Here is a 22,651-nt window from a genome sequence, read left to right as displayed (position 1 = left end):
TTTATGGCGGATATTTAAAATGAAAGGATTGCGATTTCAGATCCAAAAATCTATAATAAATAATATCAGAATGCCCATTAATTGTGCTATGATTGAATTATTTTCACATTGGTGTCATATGATCTAGTTTGCTCAACTGTTGCCTTAACTGTGTTTAAAATAAAAATATCTATCTATCCATCCATGATGTATTTTTCAAACATTATTAAACCTTAGCACTCGGGAAAGTAATTCGTTGAATAATTATTCACTTACTGCAAGGACTTGTTTATTACTCCAAAAAACAAATATGTATAATTTTTTCCAAATTGAATTTCTCAATAAATTAATCTGCATCATATTATCGCTTTGTAGGTATTTTTACTAATCGACATTTTTTTTTTAAAAAATCATAAATAAAACGTCAAAATGATGCATAATCTTAAATGGTACCTGAAAAAAAAAACATTCGAATGCAAAGGATGAAATATCTTGCCTCAATTAGAATGAGAAGTATGTCTCAATTGAGGGAGTTTTGAATGCAACTCTGTTATAGCATTCCATATAATTAAGAATTCACTCCATTTTAAAAATACTTAGATTAAACCATAAGTGCCACTTATATAGAGCGATATTACTCAGAAAATATAAACAATTTGATAAATTTAGTCAATGGTAAGTCAATCAATCGAATGCTGTGTGAAATTAACAATCTATGCTCTGAGAAACTCTTCGGAGAGGGAAAGACAATTCGAAACATTTTTGTTCCTTCATTCTCATTGTGCTGCCATCTATTGCTTTAGTTTTGTACTGTTTTCTTCACCTATCACCCAACGATCTGAAACAAAAGAAAAAAATTATGTCATATCGTAAGATCTGTCCCAAGTAACATAGTAAATTTCATCAAACATTTCGTAATAAAGTTCAGCAATTTCTTACTCTATTTAGGATGAAGAACTCGCTCCTAATAACCATTCTTTCGATCCTGAAAATTCTCAAATAGTTCATTTTTAACATGATTATATTTAAAGATTGACATAATATTTGTGGAATGCATCATGCAATAAATATATTGCGATATGAGTGATGTAAAAAATTTTCAAAATTCTCTGCAGGGGAAACCGTTACGCCTAAGGCTACAAAATTTAGCACATACTAACTTCGTGTTTAGTAGATGATCAGTGAGGCAGGATTTCACAAAATTTTAATTATTCTTTTAATAAATTAAAATTTTGAAAATTTTTAATTTAATATAATTTTTAAAAGTTTTCTGATATAATTTCGTGTTGCACAAAACTATCTTCACACCATTTTAAATTTTTAATTATTAAGCATTTTTCAAGAACACAAGTTTTATTTCCAGACAAATTTTTGTCTAATTTCATAGTTTTCTTAAATATATTAAGCACGTTTATATTATTTGAAATTCTAAATTTCACTGAAAATATACTCATGGACGTTATGACAATATGAAATGTTTTTTTTATATATAAATAGGCACGTTATCATTTCTATATAATTTAAGAGTAAATTCCAAAAATAAATAAATAAAGATAGATGAATAAAACCTAAAATGCTATTATGCTATGATATTTTGGACTAGTGGTTGGAATTTTCTTTAATTTCTTTCTTTAAGTAGAAAGTAACTAAATATAACATTTTAACTGGGAAAAAAATCTACTGACAACATTTTAACACACATAAAGACATTATGACTTCGTGGCCATCTTCATTATCAAATCTGCTGATAATAATCAACACCAACAAAGATTCACTACATATTATGGTCTTTAAGTCTAAATGTTTCGTACTACCATCTTGAATTAAAATAAAAATTATCATGTTTCAATAGCTAACAAGTTGTAACTTTGTTCTTATCTTGAACTAAGGTATCATTGTCCCATTTATTCTTTCACGTTCATATATGTTTATAAAGCATAAAATGTTTTCAGACATTGAAGCAAGCACGTAGTCTGCCGAGGAGTCGCCTACATTGTAAGTTTGAGGAATATTTTACACACTGTCCAATTTTATGAAATCGGATATCACTCTCTCGAGATCCCTTGCAGGTGGAAATGCACTTGCAAATTCTAAACAAAAGATGGGAAATGGGAGGAACAATAAATGAAGAATGTGTAGGCAAATCGATGCGGGTCCTTTTTTATCTGATTTCAAGGTTCCAGTGCCATTTATTAGATCGATAAATATCGAATTGTGATATTTACTAAAAATGGCAAAAGTTGATGAGATTTTATCATAATCGTATGTTTCAAGTATTCGACAAAAAAGGGAGAGCTGTGAAACGTCGCGCTTTTGGTAGTGATGGCAGGCGGTGGGAGAGGGGATGATGCTCCATTTAAGAGGGTGACTTCACCTTTTTTTGGCGAATAGAGTTTTTTTTTACAGAAAAAAGAAAGTTGCTGCTTGGTTCCATTGCCCTTCGTGTAAGCTTTCTTGTTTGTTTTTATTTTCAATATAAAATAGAGTATTGACAAAATGTTTCAGTGATTAATATAATTAACGGTAATTTCAGCGATTTAACAGTCGAAGAAAGGAAAACAGAAGTTGAATACTAAGAAAAGAAAGGACGCTTAACAGAGCTGAGTTGAGATTGAGTTCCGATTGCTTACGTAACATGTTCAAATACTATACAGTTAGTTCCCCTAAAAAATAATGCGGTATCATAAAAATTTCAGAAAATTAATGCAGAATAATCTTTGGGTACCCACAATTCGAAGAACCTCTTAAATGCTAAACAATCTGCTGTTGTAGATGATACTAAGGCTGCCATCTAAGAGGGAGAAAAACAGAAATTGCAAAATTGATTTACTCTTTTAAAAACATTGATAAGTATAAGGATTTCCAACATTTTTAAGCTTTTTCCTAGTTGATTCTGAGGCCAGATTGATCTATCATAATCTTCTAAATGTTGCAATAGATAAAAACTAAGAGAACATCTTAATTAAAGAAGTCGTCATGCTAGAGCATTACGCCAGATAATTATTTTATATTTTTATGTTTGATAATTAAAAATATAAAATTATTTTTAGAATATCATTATTATATAAATATGCTATAGCTATTTTTTAAATAATTTTTGGCACATCCTGGTTTGTTATGCTGACTAAAATGTTAAGCAAAATAAAAATAACGTGTTGATTTTGTTTCCTACCTGTCCAGAATATTGGAAACTTCTTTTCGTTTCCTGTAAAATAGGGGGAAATTAGTCTCTCATTGTTTTTTTCCTTAGACCCTTGAAATGTGAAAAGAGGGCAATTTTGAGTTACTAAGAAATAAATTCATCATCTATGAAACTAATTATTATTAAGGACTAGCCGCCTTTGACTGCCAGCTCCTTCGCAAAGGATATTGGGTGAACTTAATTTCCATTAAATCTCTTATGCATAACTTAATGTTGAAAATTCTGCTAAGAAAATATTTATAAGCATCGAATTGTGACAGAAATTAATGTTATATTATTTTAATAGCCTTACGCCTGTTCTGGTCATTGTGTTTATTAAACATCCAAGAGCAGGCATATCTGCTCTATTTGGCATATCTGATATCTGGTTACAGTCATGTCTGCACCACGTAATATATTACTATTAAAATGTAATTTGTCTCAGTTATCTCATTTTAGCGGTTAGATAACTTAAACTCCTTTCGTAAATGACACAGATATCGAACAGAATCCCTTTTTCTTAATTGTCAGAAATGGAGGAAAAATGATTGATTAAATGTTTAATGAAATAATAAAAACAGTTAGAATCTCATTTCATTGTTGAATATTAAGCCGACAAAATTTAATTATCAAAATTTTTGAAAAGATTTGCACCCGCACCTTAAAGTTAAAGCTAACATTTTATCTTGATTATTATATGTGGTTTGCCAGTCATTCTGGTTTGCGGAGAGCCAACAACTATAAAGTAAGATTTTTTTTTCTCATATTAAATTCCGCTGAAGTTTTTGATTGTCCATTATGACATTCATTTAAAATAGACGAAAAATACTTTAGAACATGATTATTTTCCTATTCTAAAAATACTTTATATGCTTTTGTATTATATTAAGTATCTTATATACTTTTCCAGTTCTAAAAATAGTTTATATACTCTTAGATTATGATTATTTCCTTCAAACTCTGATTAATAAAAATGTACATAAGTATTTTCCAATGACTATGTTTTCTTCAACAAAGCTGAACTTTTAAAAAATAATGCAATTATCCATCTGAAATTTTTATCAGTATTACCTTTTAATGGATTCTAAAACATCTTTACGAATTAAGAAAAACGAAGGCTATTTTTCTTTAAAGTTTTCTTCTGACCTAATTAAGCTATCATAATTTTAATAGCTCATTTTATAAATCTTTTTAAGCCTACAGCTTTTCAATAAAAACCTTTCCTTTGAGATGAATTATTTAAATGTGAAAAGCTGATTCTATCCTCCCCCCAGTTCTGCTCAACCCTTATTCGGACAGCCACCTCAACCATTTAAATCTGATATTGCTATGTTGTATAGTTTTTTCACGTTCGATATTTTTTATGACAAATCAACCGAACAGTCTGCATCGCCGAGTGAGATCATCAGAAATATTTGATCCCATAAGATGTATCCATTGCAGTGCCCTCAGAATGAGTTCGTGTTTGAGAATTATTGATTTGTAATGTCAGCTTCCACTGAATGTTGCGCTTATAGTGAGTGACCTCTTTCATTTTGAGCTTTAATCTGATAAGGAGAACTGTGTGTTGGGCTATTAGTCATTCTTATAAGCTCGATAACAGATCAGTGTCAGGGATATTTGTGTCATATTTAATTCATATTGCCGGATTAACTGTACACTGAATTGTAATTTTTAATTCAATATCTACTTTGCATTTTTCAACCAGTTTTGAACATTTGAATAGTTAAAAAAGTTTTAATGATATTATACTTTTGGCGCAAAACGGAAAAATTTTTATTACTAAGCGCTGGATATCGTTAATTAATTTATTTTATTTCTCCAATCATACTCAATTATAATTAAATTATTTTTCTTACAGCCATTTATCTATTTTGTTGAAAACTAAATAATTATGATCTTGACATATATTTTTGTTTTATAATTAAATGTTATTAAATTTGATTAAAAATTAATTTCAAAAAGGTTTTGAAGTAAAAATCAGTGTTTTATTTCTTTAAATGAGAATCATTTCTTAAAACGGTTCCTTAACAATTTCTACTGTTTAAATTTTTAAACTTAAATATCTCTGTGGGATTCTGTTTCTTGTTAATGATAATTTTTATTAAATTTTTGGCAATGATTTTGAGATAGGAATGGACTTGTATGTTCTTATTTCAATGAAGGTTTTAAGTTAAAAAAAACTTCAGCTTCTTTTAATATATATATATATATATATATATATATATATATATATATATATATATATATATATATATATATATATATATATATATATATATATATATATATATATATATTGCTTCTTTTAAGATATGACTGTATTTGAATGTATCTGTTTCAATATCTACAACTAAAATTTTGAAATCACTAAAAGCAGCATTCGATTGAAACTCAGACTATAGTCTTAAGTAACAGCATTCAAAAACAGGTAAACCTGTCGGTGCTATAGCAAAGTATTTCACATTGCTGTTCGATTGATGTTGGAGGTTCCCATTAGAAGAAATATAAATATGCTTTTATTCCCTGTGAAAATCCTACACTTAAACAATTCCAATCCATACTTCAAGTGATACATAAATGCCCCAAGATTGCTTAAGATAATAGAAGCTCTCGCACTTTTCCTTTATCAAAAGTATTTTTGTTTGCTCACGGACTTAACTATTTGCACTATGCCAAATGGGATTCGTATTGATGAACAGATATCACTTTCCAACTACTCCGATCCGCTCTGAGACACACAAAGAAATCTGAATGATTGAAGGCCGAGACAGCGCTGGAAGAAACTAAAGTTGAGTCTTAAAAATCATCGCTGGCAACCACACAACTCCTCCTACTGAAGATACGTATCGTTTTCGGTAGAAAGTAGCCGCTCTGCACCATTTCTATACTTAATAGAACGACCGAGAACCAACCACACTTCTGGAACCTTCTCACTTCTTATCTCAGGGGCCCATCAGGAAGATTTGATGAAGACCGTGATTGGAGACCGTGTTCCTTCTTGTTGTTAAGAACAAGAAGCAAGTTGGACTAGATAATAGCCAAAACATCCTTACCAATATCGTGAATTTAGATATCAGGGTCAAGTGATTAGCTCAAAGTAATGAAGCAAAACCTTGAGAAAAAAGTGCTTTATATCTTGCAGTAAAAAGTACGAGGGGCAATATGAATTCAGTAGCGAATACATGATATTTCGCAACTTAAATGCAGAAATTCCTAATAATCCGACAAGTACAACAACAAAATTATTCTTAATTCTTGCATGATTTCATTCAACCTCGAATTTTTAAATTTCTCAAAACGGAAAAATGTTCTTCATTCTTCTTTCCGATTGAAAGATTGTAGACAAGATGACAAAACATATTTTTTACTCGCATTACTCAGTTTTTTCTTCTTCTACTTTTTTTTTTTTGTATGATTTGTGCAGATGAACTGCTAGAAGATATTCCTCTTCTATGCACAAGCTATTGTGCAACTAAGTCTTTCAAATTTCCTTCCTAGGGATTTATTATTATTCAGTTTCGAAGTTTTCAATCACTCTGAAATGTTTAAAATTATTATTTTTGATGGAAGGCCTTATGAAGAAACAATACGAGAAAATGAAAGATTAAATTTTTTGAACGGGTGGTAGAGAAAAATCTTTCTTGTTTCTTTCATCAAGTTCTGGTTTTTAAGAGGATATTAATGCGAAGTTTAAATCAGCTGCACATTTCATAGATTCGAAGTTTTCTTTATAAAGTGGAGTTGATGATTATGTAACTGGTCACTTCAACATTTTATTACGTTGTTGTTGTTTTTTTCTTTTTCACTGTTTCTTGAATTTTATTCCACAATATTTTTACATTTCGAGGCCATCGGCAGACTACTCCAAAGCTCACTTCCTGAAGCAGCGGCGGCTCAAGGGCAACTTTAAAGTAAAAATTCCATTCTGCACATTTTTCGCACTAAATCCGATCGCGTGATTGCGCTTCAGTTTCCGATTCATCAGGCATTTCACCGAACCGCTTTTGTTTCTCTTCTCTTTTTCATATTTAAACTGGTTTACAGGAGCGATCGCTGCGTGCAAGTATCAGAAATGAATTGCGCAACGCCTAATCACCAGGCGATGAGTGGTCATACTTCTGATGAAATAATTACGGTCCTCTGTTTGACTAGCGCGCGCGTGACGGGAATGCTTTGGAGGGTTGGAAATTTTCTTTTGGCTCCACTCAGGTGGGAATGGACATGAGAGGCTTCTTTTTTCCTCTCTCTCTTGCACGAATGCAACAGTCGTGACGATCCTTCATTTAAATAGATACACCCATTCCGCTGGGGGCCTCCTTTCTTTGAAAACTTATCGGGTTGAAAACAGAGTTTATGACACAGGGTAAGCCATATTTTTTAATCCAACAGAAGGGAATCGACCTGGTAACCTTAAGTTTAAATTGCCTATTCTTGAGGCAACTGGGAATAACAAAAACAGGGGAAATACACAAAATTTGCACTTTAATCTTAGAGTAAAACCTAATTTATAAACCGCTAGAGTTGCGCATACGTTCCTCGTTCGAAAAGTGTCTTGAATGGCTTAAAGAATTGTACTTTATGCTCCTTTATAAATATAAGTTTAACAAAATTAAGGAGCCTAAACTTTTATTTCATACCTCAGTCCTATGAGTCGTATTTAGTACAATGTTTTCGACACACTCAAATTTTTAAAAATGTTTCACCCTTTTGCAACAAATACTGACGGGGAGTGGGGATCTGGAGCTCTTGATTTAATTATTTCAAAACAATGAATGACTAAACATCATCGTGAGGTGATTCTTGATACACGTTTTAGACTGTATCAATGGATGCTCGGGACAATTGATTAGCCTAAAATAATGAAATTCGGAATATCATATCTCCGTGGGTTTTATAAGAATGAACTTTTATTTTTTTAAAACTTTGTGAGTCAAGAAATAAAACTGATAGAGTCGGAGAACCATATTTTTTTTTCAGTAGTACATTTATAGATTCAGTCATTTAGGATTTAGGTATTTTGCAATTAAGACAAAATTTGATTCGGCGCTATACAAATAAATTAATACAAAGCATCCAGAAACAGTTCATTACGATGAGTATAAAATACGGATAACAATTTTCTTAATTTATATTGATGTCATGATTTCTTTCATGCAAAATTTTCAAATTGTTCATAATTCGTCTTAAAGGTCTTTGTTTTGTGAAATATAGAATAATTCTAAAATCTTTTGTCAAACTTTAAGGGTAGACCAGGCATGCAAAAACAAGTAAATTTTGCAAGAGAAAATCAAGTCACAAAAGCAATCTGAAAAATTCTCTGACAGTAAATTAAGTAAAAAAAAAAAAAAAAAAAGATACACTAGATAAATTGTGTCAACGTTTAATGAAATACAAAATTCCAAAGGCACAAAAACGCAATTTCATAACTAACAATATTACTAGTCATACATAACGTAACAAATACAGTGTCAAGAGAACGCAGTATAAAAGGCAGACATCGTGTACTTTTGGTATTCGAAGTTTTTTTACGATCATTTCAACTAATGTATCCGGTTCTTTTACTGCTACTTTTCCGTTAGCCGGGCTCAAGCGAAAAATTGCCAAATAATGTAGAATTTTGCCAAATTTCTTACGGCCACACGGAAAAGTATAATAAAACGGTAAAGCCCGTTAGCCGGGTGCAATTGTCGCCAATTGTGAACCAAAAGCGAGGCAAGTCGCCAAACTTTTACTTAATTCTCTGCAAATGATTCCTTTTCGTTTTACAACTATAAATTCTATTGTAAAGTTGATTTGTTTCTGCGTGCTTGATCTATCTTTAAAGTTTGATCCATGATTTCAGAGCCATCCTATGAGTGCTTAACTTTTTCCTCCTGGGCTTGATGATGTGAAAAAAAATCCTTTAAATCCTAAAATCCTTTAAAGAAGAAATTATTATTTAAACAAATAACCGGCATTCCATATTGTTGGCAAACTTTGGTCATGAAAAATTAGAAATCCTAAGATGATGAAAAATTTGTATTTCTGGAATATTTTGACGAATAAAACTAACATTTCTATAAATGAAAACAAACTTTCTTTTAGTTTTGTAAGCAATTTATTATGTTTATACCTGAATAAATTATACCAAAATGAATTAATGAATTAATCTTAATTTTAAATAACAGCAATAATATGGTGTGTTTTTTTCATAATTTCTGAGAATGAACAAATCATCTCCAAAGAGTATTGAATAAAGCAAAATTTTCTTTGGAAATCGTCTATTGAAGAGGACATATTTAACCCACAAAAATAACTTTGCATTACCATAAAAATGATAGCGTCAGACAAAATAGAATTCATCTTTGTCAACAGAACAGAACAACTATGGAGAGTTCCATTCTGTCTAGTAAAGTTGAAACTTTCAGAACAGAAAGCCTTATGGTTACCTAAAGGGTGCTATTTCTTTTCCTTTTCTTTTTCCAGATAGTTTTTGCTTAAATGATGTTAGATTCAAATCAAATTTCTAAATCATAATTTTGGCTCTCATATTTGATTTATCCAAGTAAAGTTGTACTTTTTTAGTATTTATTTTTATTGTTCATAGTTGTAACCTTTATTTCTTTTCCTTTTATATTGTTCTATTATATTTCATCCAGAGGAGGCGGTCGCAGGGGGGCAAGGGAGACAATTGCCCTCCCCCTCCCCGTCGGGAGACATTGAGAGTTTCGTCGGCAAAAGTGTTCACCATTTTAGGACGGTTGTAGAGAGAAGCTCATTATCGAATATGATTATTTAAATATGAATCGAATATCATTATCGAATATGATTATTCACCCTTAGTTAATATATTGTAAACAGTCGAAGTATCCCAAGTAATGATTAGACTCTATTCTGTAAAATAATCAATAGGGCGGTAGACTAATAATATACCGTATTTTGCGGATAATTTTTGATAGACCGAACTAAGAATTGAATGCAATAGATGTCGAAGATGTTTAGTTCGCAGATTTTCAGACATCTGATTCAAATATCGTTCATTTAGCTTATAATTTGGTAATCGACAAGGTGATATTCTCATTTTGCTGGCAATTTTTGGTCGGCCGACTATGAACTCAATGCTGTGAATGCCGAAGACATTAAATCTGCAGATTTTCAGACATTTGATTGAAATGTCGTTCATTTAGCTTATAATTTTCACTAGATTTGGCAATATATCAGACAAGTGAATAAGATATCGCTTTCTTCCGGCAATTTATAGGCAAACGACTTTGAACTGAATGTGATGAATGTCGAAGATTCTATCCACAGATTTTCAGACATTTGATTCAAATGTCTTTCATGAAGCTTTTAATTTGCACTATTTCTTGCAATATAACCGACAAGACGACATATGAATAAGACACAAGATATGTCCCATTTTGTCAAAAAATTTTGATCGGTCGACTAAGAATTCAATGTGAATGGTTGTCGACGAGTCGAAATTCTCAGTCATTTTATTTGAATGCCATAATGTTCATTCAACATTTAATTTATACTAAATATAGTAGAATAATCAATAAGCTGTCCAATGAATTAGACGTCACATTTTACTTGACTAATCTTTGTCCTTCAGATAAGATTTTATCATAGATTATGGAAAAAAAATTGTTTTCATCACTTCAATTACCTCCAGTGGAATTATTAGAGAAATTAATGCTTTTATATTATTCATAAATAAGACGATAGAGGTTGTTTTTTGTTTTTTTTTTTCATATTTTTTCATTCAAACTCGTTCTAAAACTTATTGTCATCTTATTTATATAATTATTACTTCCTCAGTAACGAATTGATAAATTTACTTTATTCATTTCACTATGAGAATAGTCTGACTAAAATCTAGTTAATGGTTTAAACTAAATTTTATAAAACACTCTTTTCTTTTGACACTCTTGTGAATATGCATGCTTAAAAGAGTTATTTTGCTTTAGCCACATTATGTGAATTCATTATAAATCACTAAAGTAAATAAATTGCATAATTGTAAATGAAATTTATTTAACAGTGAAATATCTGTTTTCTTTTGCAATCTAACAGGCTACAATTATTACACTAAATAAATATTGCTGACTGCAGTTGCCTACAAAAATAAATAAATATTTGTGGTTTGGTAGCTTTTTAGCTACACTAAAAGAGTTTTACCCAAGTATGCAATTTGTTAAATAAATAAATTACAACCTATCTTCAGACTCTCCATTCAATATTATGACTATGTAATCGGGGAACGTATCGTTCATATATTATTTTTTCTTTCAATTACTATTCACGGCAAAAACTATATAATTTCAGATGCTTCTAAATTTTTTATAGACTTTGAATAAAGATGTCTTGATAAAAAGATGATTAAAATACTTATTTTTAGAATATTCATAAATAACACATTAACCCCTTGACATACGAAATTACTTAACTTCCTAATAAGATGGCAAATCTTATTTCGGACAATTACTGTTATTTTAATCCCTAGAATAATATATAGGCATTTGAGGTAATGATGCATTTTCAAGGGATTTTTGCATTTTAAATTACTTAATTCGTTCACTTAATTTCAGATTTAAAATTTAAAATTCAATCATTCCATAAGCGAGTCAGATTCGCCATTGTATATGAAGAGCTTAAGAAAACACAATGTATGCAACTGGGGAGATAAAACTCACGTTTTTGGGTGGAATGTTAGTTTACAATAACTTCGAATTAAAAATGTACTTAGCCATAGAACGTGTGCCTAAAAATGAAGATAGTGGAATTCATATTCAAGATCTAATTGTTTTTTAATAAAATGCATTGGTTTTTAAGCCTAAATATATATTGAAATATAAATACATAGGGGATCTAATGTTTAAGTAGTCAATTTTTCATATCTTACATAAAATAGTAAGTTTATGCATAAATTTAGAAAGTATTCTCTTCAGCCTTCTTAAGAAACAACAGCATTGTATCTTTTCAGCATTCTATACTGCTCGTGTCCGATCTATAGTAAATTTTTGTCGAGCCCGCGACTTATTCTCCTCGTATTTGAAACACCTTTGCTCGTTGTTCCAATCCTTATTTAAATATCGATTTTTTTATTTTTTTATTCTAGATTTCTAAAAAAATTTCTTTTATAAAACTTTTTCTTTAAACATTCATTTTATATAGATTCCACGAAAAGAACATGCATTTGTTCATTTATAATGACACGCCATTCTGGCGCAATTTATGTTCCTATCTATAAACTACAACCTAGAATAAAATATAATCATAGTTTTTTTTAAAAATTAGATCTCAATACAATTAAATCTCAAGAGTCTCATAAAAAATAGGCCCAAATATTAGTGATATTTTGACAGTCAGTATAAGAACCTGAGAACAACATTTTTTTTTTTTTTTTTTTTTTACAAATATCTTTGCAAATTTTTAATAATGAAAGAAAGGGTCAGTATCTGAATAAAAAAAGCTAAATGATACTTTATTTTCTTTCATTAAATGTAAAGTTAATCATTATGAGTTATTTTGAAGCCAAATGAGAGATATTGTGCTTGCCCCCCTGTCGGATTTGTCTTGCCACCCCGTCGGCAAATCTCTGCTGCCGCTTCTGATTTCATCGACATTTTTGTTTACCCTTATTTGTAAGTTTTTATACAACTTTTTACACCAAAATGATGATTTTAGAATTTAACTCCAATATTTTAGTACTATGGTAACTTTTCAAGTAGGCCAGCCAATTGAACATTATTTTTGTAAAGTCGGTGCAAAACCTTTGCTTGACTAGCAGACGGGCGATCGAACACATTCGTAAATATATCCCGGTGTCTTTTCCACATCATGTCAGCTGAACTGTCATGACATTGTGTTATGTTTCTGTGTCTTGCAATGACGAGGTGCATCACTCATTGTGCTGCTGTAAATAAAATATAATATGACAACCCTGCAACGTCATATGACTGGGAAATGATATGACACAATAAAACTATTGCCAAATTTTTATGTATTTTCTTTGATAATCTCTTATTTTAAAATTATAAAAAAAAAAATTACATTTTTTTTTAACCCAGTCTTAAAGCATTTTAAATATCGTATTATAAACTCGTAAAATATTTTAATTAAATATTTGTTGATAGAAATATTATTTACTTTAAAAATAGTTAGTAGAAGTAATGATTTGTTCCGTAAACAGCGCACTTTGTAAATGAGAGGTTCCTAAGTGTTGAGTCTAATTTCGTCGCAATGCTTTTCAAGTAAAAATGTCAGAATTCCAGGATAAAAATTCAAGAAACTTCTAATCTTTGCAAGATAAGATACAACGATAGTGGATGAAGGATTCTAAATTTTAAATGACAGATAGACAAAATGCCTATGAAAACGCGTATTTCAACAAGGAAATTGGAAAGTTCTTTCTTGCTTTTCAAGCTACTGTAAGATAAAAATCATCTATCTTTTGACTACCCACAGAGCTGGCAATCCTTCTCTTTCCACATTAGCAACTAATCTGGCTTCATAGAGGTGACGTTTCAATAGGAAAATAAAGTAAAGAGGCCTACAGAATAAATACAGAATTTTAAAGAATATTCCGCTGAAGAATAAAATGCTACTGAGTTACGGGAATGACAACAGAATTAGTTAGTAAGGGAAAATGATGCAGGGGAAAAAATCACTTGAAACAAATTTTGCAAGTCCAGAATTTAAAGAAAAGAAAGAAAAAAAAAAAAACCCGAAATTTTAAAAAATTTTCCAGCTCACATAAAACATTTTTTGTACGATGATGGATTAAATTTAAACTAAAAAGCATTTAGGTTATTATTTTGCCGACCTTGCAACAATCTTCCTGAAAAAATGCATTACAAATTTTTCTTAATTCATTTTGTTGTTTCCACCAATGTAATCATTTTTTGCATTTCAGCCGCATCCCCGTGGCAACAAAAATATGAACAGTCACGTGAATGATGAGTCGTATCTCGCTTTTTTGCTCAAACATTTTCAGCCAACTGGAGTCCTGGGTTTCAGAAACTGTTGTTCTGGAAGCGTAAACGTTGCAAATAGCCATTAATAAAACTAAAACAAACGAGTCCTTCGATAAATGAATGTGTCATTCTGCTTCAGGGTGGGTGGCAATATGGCTTAAATTTAGAACGATATTTGTGGATGCGAAGAAGGTCGTTCTGGAAGGGCGTGTTTGCATGATTAATGGCGAGTCAAGGTTAAGGCGAGAGGCGCCGAAGTGTCAGCTCGAGATGACCGCCCCTGCTCCTTTGACCTTCGACAAGGACGCCAGAAGTTCACCTTCCGAGCAAAATCCCAGCAAAGAAACAAAATAAATTTGCAGCTCTTATGCAATGCCAGCCTTCTATTACCATTTCTGAAACATTTAATCGATTCAGGTGAAAGAATTCCTTTGGTCACAAATTTGCAACGCACAAATATTGTTTTCATCAACTTTCAACAGGAAATTCAGGCATAACGAGGCTAACAGGACCTACAGCATATTATTTTTAGCCCTCACTTATACTTTATTATTATATTTGTCGTTTTGGCAACAAAGGTATCTTAACTTCATAGCTCTCCCAAAAATTGTTATCGACCCTTCTGATGCTTCTTTCTGTACTCCGCTGATTTCTGACAATGTTATTAGGTTCTTGCTTGTATTTTGATCATTTTTTTCACTTTCAAGAGGCATTTATTGAGAAAAATTGGTACAATATATATCAATCAAAATATATTCCATCATTTTCTAGGATTGTTTTCCCGTTTTCGTCCTATAAGTCTTGCAATTGGTGTCTTCGAAAGTGTTTGATCCTCCCGGCCGTCCTTTGTCATTAACATCGAAATAGCCACTCTTAAATGGTTGAAATCAAAACTGACAATTGGGATATGACGGAGCAGCATCACCATAAGTTTGTAAAAGTGTCTAAATGGTCTTAGGAGCATATTTCTTCAAATCAAACAAAAAAAAAAGCAATGAATGTCGAAAGTGCAATTTGGAGCGTTCCATGATTTGGGGTTTTATACACTCAATAATGCTAAATGGAAAGCTTTCAAAATGATAACAATAAAGTAGTAGTAAATTGGTAAAACCCAAAACCATTGTTGTTTATATAGATACTTCGCATGTTCACCAATAGATGTCGCTGATTAAAATACATGCAAGCACCTAATAAAAGGGTGGCAGTTTCTACAATTACGATGTTACACACCAGAATAAGAGGCTCTATCCTTTCAAATTTAGAAGAGCATCAAAACCCAATTGAACTTATGTCGCAGTATATTACACCAAACCTTGTTTTACCGGGAAAGGATTTTAATACAAAGCGATCGCCTTGGGGGAGAGGGCGCAGCATGAGATATTTGTCGATAACTAATCTCACGTTCTTTGGGTCTCCTGCATTCATCAATTTAAATTTTTATTTATTTCAGTGCATGGTATAAAATCTTTTTTGAAGAAGATGTGAGCATTAAAGGATTAAGGATTAAGGCGGAGATATAAACAGAACAAGCTATAATAAAAGTGAGACACAGAAAATTCTTAATGAGCATTCGAAGTGCTAAGTAATATCAAGGTTTATATGAAGAAATTGTGACTTTAGACAACTATTTTAATTTTTCTATAATTTCTCATTTTATGAGAATTAGCCTTTTAATAATTATCTTAATTCTTTGTTCAATGTCAAATTAACCTTTTAATATTTCCTGTCACAAACTTATTTTAGCTGCTTAAATAAAGCAGAAAGATAATTTATTAAGAAGATTAAGAAGAAGAAATGTCCACTATTCATGCTTGACAATGATTGATCATTTTTACCTACTGGATAGTTTCAAATGATGACGGGGAAAAAAATTAAGAGCTGAATTTTGCGTAAGAAAATTTAAATATCATATTTTTTCATTTATTAAATTCTTTATGGATTTGGATAAGATAAATATTAAAGTTAGGTACGTAATACATAAATTTAAATTTCGGAAAGAATAGTTTTTAAAAATTGATTTTATTGAAAAGTTATTTTTTTATTTTTTTATTCAATACAGATATCATTGATAACTCTAATGGATATACTATGTTTATTGTAAGCTTGGTATTTTTACTTCAGAAAATGACTTTAAGATATTATTAACATAAATATAATATATTTTACTCCTTGGGATTGATTAAAGACTTCATGGTTTTAAAAATGTAAAAAAGAGATTAATTAGCGTTTGAATTTTATTAGTAACTAGCCGCCTTTAGCAAATCGCTGGTCCGCCGGAGATGGTTGCATTTAATATCAGGAAAATCATTTAAATGAAACTTCATGTTTATGATTCCGTCAAATTATTAGACATTAAAACCGCTTTATTTTAATGGTCTTGCATTATATTTTGTTCACTGTGTATATGAACTCTTTTTAGGATGATAGTGCCATGCTATAATAGCACTTTTATGTCCGGTTCATCTGTCTTCTAAATTTAGCGATATTGTAACTCAAATTTTTATTCGTGCTGCAAGCTTCATTCATATTAAGCAAAATCCTTTTCTGACTTTTAACAGTGGAAGAAAATAACATAATCAAATATTTGTTGAAGCAATTTCGGTTTCATTCATACCACTAGAAATTCTGCGAATAAAATCGAAATATACTTAATCATATGTTTAAAAGTTAATTAAATATGGCAGCGATTCTCAACCTATGGGGCACGCCCCCCTAGGGGGGGGCGAGAACATCCAAGAGAAAATATTATTTTAAAAAATTGATTAACTGACTGACAGGAAAGCACACATACACATAGAAAACAAAATACATTTCGACATATTTAATAACTTATTAAAGTAAAACAACTTACTAAATCAAAACTTACTTTTACTCAAAACGTACTAAATATAAAACAAATTTAATAATTATAAGTGATTTCCTTCGGCCTGTCTTGCAGAGCAAAGTTTTTCGGAAGAAGGCTTAATATTAGAAATAGCCACTCTCAGTTCTATATTTTGTCTTCAAAGAAGCCACAGCAGATAATCCAGTTTCACAAAGGTAGGATGTTGAATGGTAATAGAATGGGGAATGTCCTTGTTTTTAGTGCAGAAAAATCATCCTCTACTCCTGCCCAAAATTCAAATAGTGATTTATTACTAAATTGTCTTTAAGTTTCGCCACTTGTCGTGAAGTCTATGAATTTTTCTTCCTCATCAATTCAGAGTCCTTCGGGAGTCTTATGAAATGGATCCCTAACTCACTCGTAACTTGCTATCAGTTTGTGATCAGCATGAAAATACTTTTTAAAATTCTTTGCCAGTATGGTTAAATGATTTTCAATGGTTACAAAAACAACTTTTACATATTCTTCTTCAGCTTTAAAAATTTTAGTACAATCATCCACATTTGCAAACTTTGTTAGATTTTTTTGCTTTAATTTTCTGCTCCACAATTCCAATTTTCTACAAAAAGCATTAACTTTATCACTCGTATCCAACATATAAGTATGTATTTGCTCCTTGGAGTTGACGATTCAAGTTATTTAATTTCTCGAATATGTCGACCAAGTACCTCAATTGCATCACAAATAAGCCATCGCGAAAATTCTCGGCCTCCTGTCTGTTTTCTTCTTCTAGGAAAATGGCGATTTCTTCTCTTAATTCATAAACACGTTGCAAAAATTTCCCACGTGATTACCATCTTGTCTCGCAATAAAATAGTAACGCTGAATGTACTGAACCCATGTCTTTACAAAGTGCGGAAAAGATTCTCGATTTCAGGGGTCTCATTTTTATATAATTTACTACGGTTACAACCGTAGTTAACACAATATTCAAAGCAGGACTCATTTCTTTCGAAGCCAAAGCTTCTCTGCAATGTGTCCAGACGCAATGAGGCGATTTTTGTTTTACAAGTGCTTGTGTACCTTGGAATCTTCCGGACATTGAACGAGCACCATCGGTGCCTATTCCGACGCAATTTTTCCATTCTATGTTTGCCTAGTTCATAAAATCATTTAAAATAGCAAATAATGCAAGGCGATTTTTGTTTTACAGGTGCTTATATACCTTGGAATCTTCCGGACATTGATTGAGCACCATTAGTGCATATTCCGACGCAATATTTCGATTCTATGTTTGCCTCGTTCATAAAATTTAAGATAGCAAAGAATGCGAGCGCTGATGTTTTGAGTTCTATTGATTTGCAGAAAAGTAGTTCTTCTACTAGTGACATATTATCACAAATTTGAATATAGGCAATTAAATGAGCACCTTTATTACTATATGTTGCTTCGTCAAGCTGTATTGAAAACAATTTGCCACTTCGAGAAAAAACGATACTGTACATCTTCAACTATATCGCGAATTCGAAGAGCAACAGTATCATTTGAAAGAGGTATGGACTGCAATTGTGTTGAAAAATTATCTCCAAACATCGTTTCTATAATCTCATTTGCTGCTGATAAAATAAGCTCTTCACCATAATGTTTTTTACATCTGGCTATTTTATATGAACTTTGTAAGATGCAATTAAAGCTTTTTTATTCACAGACAAAGTTTCTTTAAAAAATGATTTTTGCTTTTTATATGATTTTAATTTTAATTCGAAGACGTTGATTGTTGACGTACTCACTATGAAGCGTTTCCAAATGTCGTCGTTTAAGTTTATTAGGTTTCGTGTTATTTGCGGCCAACAGTTATGAGCAAATGATACACAGGGTACTTTCTTCTTCATTTACTTCAATACTGGTAAACCCAAAATTTAAGTATTCTTGAGAATATTTCCTTGATTTTATTTTCGGAACCACGCTCATTTGTGCACTTGTTGATGTCTGATTATCGTCTAATGCTTGTTTACTTCTGCTTAAAAATTTATTCATGAGTCTGCATAATTCTGCTGTCGTGAATATTTAATATGGTAAATTGCAATTAAAACGAAAACATATATAACATACACATTCACGATAGATTTGATAACGATAAAAGGATCGACTCGAATGAGACTGGCTGGAATTGAAACTTGCGTTATCGAACATTTTCCTTCTTCCTATGAGAAAACATTTGCTCCGCACATGCTCGAGACGGCATCGGTCGTGTGGATTCCCTTCCACATACATTGCTATTTTTTTCACTTTTGTTTCGTCATGCTTTTGCTTTATTTCTTTGATTATTCGAAAAAATGCATTCCCAGTTTCTAAATTTAGCTCACCCCGTCCAGGTTAACTTTCATTAACGAATTTTTCTATTTTAATATACTTTTAGCGTTATCTCCCTGTCTGGCTTTCATTTCAAATATAAAATTTAAATTTTCTCCGCCTTCATTCGCTTCATCTGTTCACGCGCGCTTGTCCAAAATGCAAGATGTGGTTTCTCGCCAACGTTGGCTCGCTTTTACTCTTGTTTTGACAGTTAGTTAAAAATAATTTAAAAACACAATCCAAAATATTCAATATACATTATTGTTGTATACATTTTATTGTAAGCAGGGGGCGCGATGAAAATTATGATTGAAAACTGGACCACGAATACTGAAAGGTTGAGAAACGCTGAAATATGGAATAACGATTTTCAAAGCAATTAAATTGGAATCACTGAAAAGATAATTTTTTGTATTTCGAAACAGCGTAAAAAATTATTTTAGTTCTGGAATATTTTCGAAAGTTATCACCAAAAAAACTCAAGGCCAGATTATTTTAATTAATTAAAATTCCAAAAATTCACAATGAGGTGCAGTTTTCCACCCACGGAAGTATAGATATGGGCCAATTTTGATATATCTAAGTGACACGATCTGGCTTGTAGAATACCAACTTCTACACACACAGAAATTCATATTTATTTGAAGTAAATAAGGATAAAAAAACGAAATTGAATGAATTTTGAAATTTTGCTTTCTGAATTATGATGCACAATTTTATTAATATCGGAACATAATTATCAATTAATTAAATATCACTTTCACACACAAAACTTTCTATAATTACATGTTTCAGAAAGAAAAATTATGTAATATTGTGTTTCAAATTCAGAAATGAAGAAAGTGTACTTTTAAAGATCATATTTGCTCAATTTGTTTCCTCTGAAAATTAATACTTCACATTATTTGAAAAAAAAAATGTGTAAAATATGAGCATTAATCACAATATTAATTATAAGAGCTAAAGAATTATATAATGATTTTAAGGATATAATACAGCATGTTACATCAGTAATATAATTTTATTTTTTAAAGAGTTATAATTAACTTACTTGGATATGCCCTTTTAGATACCAATGATTAAAACACGTTTGGGCTAAAAAAAAATTTTCTAAATTTTTCCCCCAAGATTTGAGAATATGCAAATTTAGGTAATATTCTCTAAAATTTTGGTGATTTAAATATAAAATGATCATTAACCTTGAAGTTTTTGTCAAGTAAATAAACAAAATTCGAAAATAATATTCACTAATACTTTGATTTAAATATTTTTTCTTAAAAATTTCAAAATATATACTTAGTAATGTATTATAATGCACAGATAACGATTGAATTATTAATAATCAATATTTATGTTGCTTTGTTTTACGCCTGTTTTATTAAATAAACAAAAGAGTCATTTTTAATTTATTAGATATTAAAAATTAAGTTAGTTTCAAAATCTTTATTCTATAATCATTTATTCTAAAATGCAATTTAAATAATTATCACTCAGTTACTGCAAAAGCACTTGAGATATTCTATACATGTTATACGAGAAATTTTATTGCATCTCTCTAGATTTTTCATATAATCTCTTTTCATGCGAAAGAATTTATAAGATCATAATTCGGTTTTATTTGCTTACAAAAAAAAAAAAAAAAAAAAAACTTATGTATTCCTCAAAAATCTATAATTCATGATAATATTACTATATTTACCGTGTCTAAGAAAGATATATGTTTTACTTATACAGAAACATTACCATTCTGAGAATAAGTCCCCATTTGTAAAAAGAGTATTTTTATTTTTTTTCACAGTGAATACGAAAACTACTTTCAAAATTCATAACCAAAGTTTTAGTATATCAGTGTTAAAATATGATTTCTTAAATACTTCAGTGTTAAATATAGCTCTGTTTAATAAATAAAACTTGATGTTTGAAGAAAAGAAACACTGCATCAGACGAGACAACAACAAACTACTTAAGAATAGTTTCTACAGACAGGAGGAGTAATATTACACGGAAAACATTTTAAAATAATTTCGTTACAATAATAATTGGAGTCTTGTAGCGCAAGAATTTTTTTTTTTTAATAAAAATGTTTTTGCTTTCGTCATTTACGTTCATTACTTTCACAACCAAGGAAGAATAACATCTGTTGCACTGCAATATCAATTAGTGATTATATTGTCAAAAATGATATGTGTATTATGTGATGTTATAAATGTGTGAAATCTGGTGAATCCATATTTCATGGAGTTATAATAAGATGCGGGAAACATTTGCTTTTGTAGTCATTGCTGGAATAACACTGGATGATGGATATCATATGAAGATGCTATGAGGGAAGAGGAGCTCATTTTCTCACAAATGGTGCTGTAAACAATGTATCTTTTATATACCGTGGCACAAATCTCCATATTCGTCAACAAATTCCGTAGTGTGCTTTCACACTGCATCTTCACTACATCTTTCGTCACTGGTCCTTATTTCTTTGAAGAAAACACGGCTCCTTAACCAATTACAAATTTAATACTGACTCTAACTGCCTTGCATCAAACACTCTCGAATGACAGTGTGATTGGTCATTTTTAGCAACTTGGCTAAAAATCAGAAATTTAAGAAATAAAAGGAAATATTTAATGACGCACCAAAAGATTGATTTTGAAAAATTCTATATTTAGCTTTTATTGTAAAGGAAACATGTCAAAATCATAACGTTTAAGCGAACTATCAAAAACCTTATTTTATCTTTTTTTTTATCTGTTGGAATTTTAATTTTCATAAACTAAACAACGGTAAATAATTTCGAAAAAATAATTATTTTCCATGTATTTAAAAATTAATACATATGAACCTAATTTTCTTAATCTGTTACAATAACAAATCTTAGTTACAAGCAGAATCGTTTCTTCTTTTACCTCAAATAATATTTTTACAGGAAATTTTAAAACATTAAATTAAAAAGACGGACCAAAATTAGATTTACAGGTGCATATTCCAAAAGCATCCAATTATTTAATATCGAACCTTTTTTTTTATTGTTTCCCTGGTTCAGCGGATACAATATAGCTTGTGAACCGCATGGCTCTTGATTCGAAACTGAAGGTACCTGAAAAGCAGAAACACTGTGAATTTAGATTTTAAAAGTTTAGAGTATCAATAAAAAAGTAATTTATTTTAATTGAACTATGTAACTATATCAAAAGCCACTGCGACACTGTTTCAATATTGTAAATCAATATTTCTCTTTTCTCAAATTTTAAAATATTATACAATATTATGTGCTGCTTGGAGTATGATTAATCTTCCATAGAATTTTAAGATTAAGATAATGTTTTTAAAATTTTTTTGCAAAATTTAATACTT

This window comes from Argiope bruennichi, chromosome 8 (assembly GCF_947563725.1).
Source record: "Argiope bruennichi chromosome 8, qqArgBrue1.1, whole genome shotgun sequence".
NCBI classification, from domain to species: Eukaryota; Metazoa; Arthropoda; class Arachnida; order Araneae; family Araneidae; genus Argiope; species Argiope bruennichi.
Note: the sequence above shows the minus strand (reverse complement) of the source record.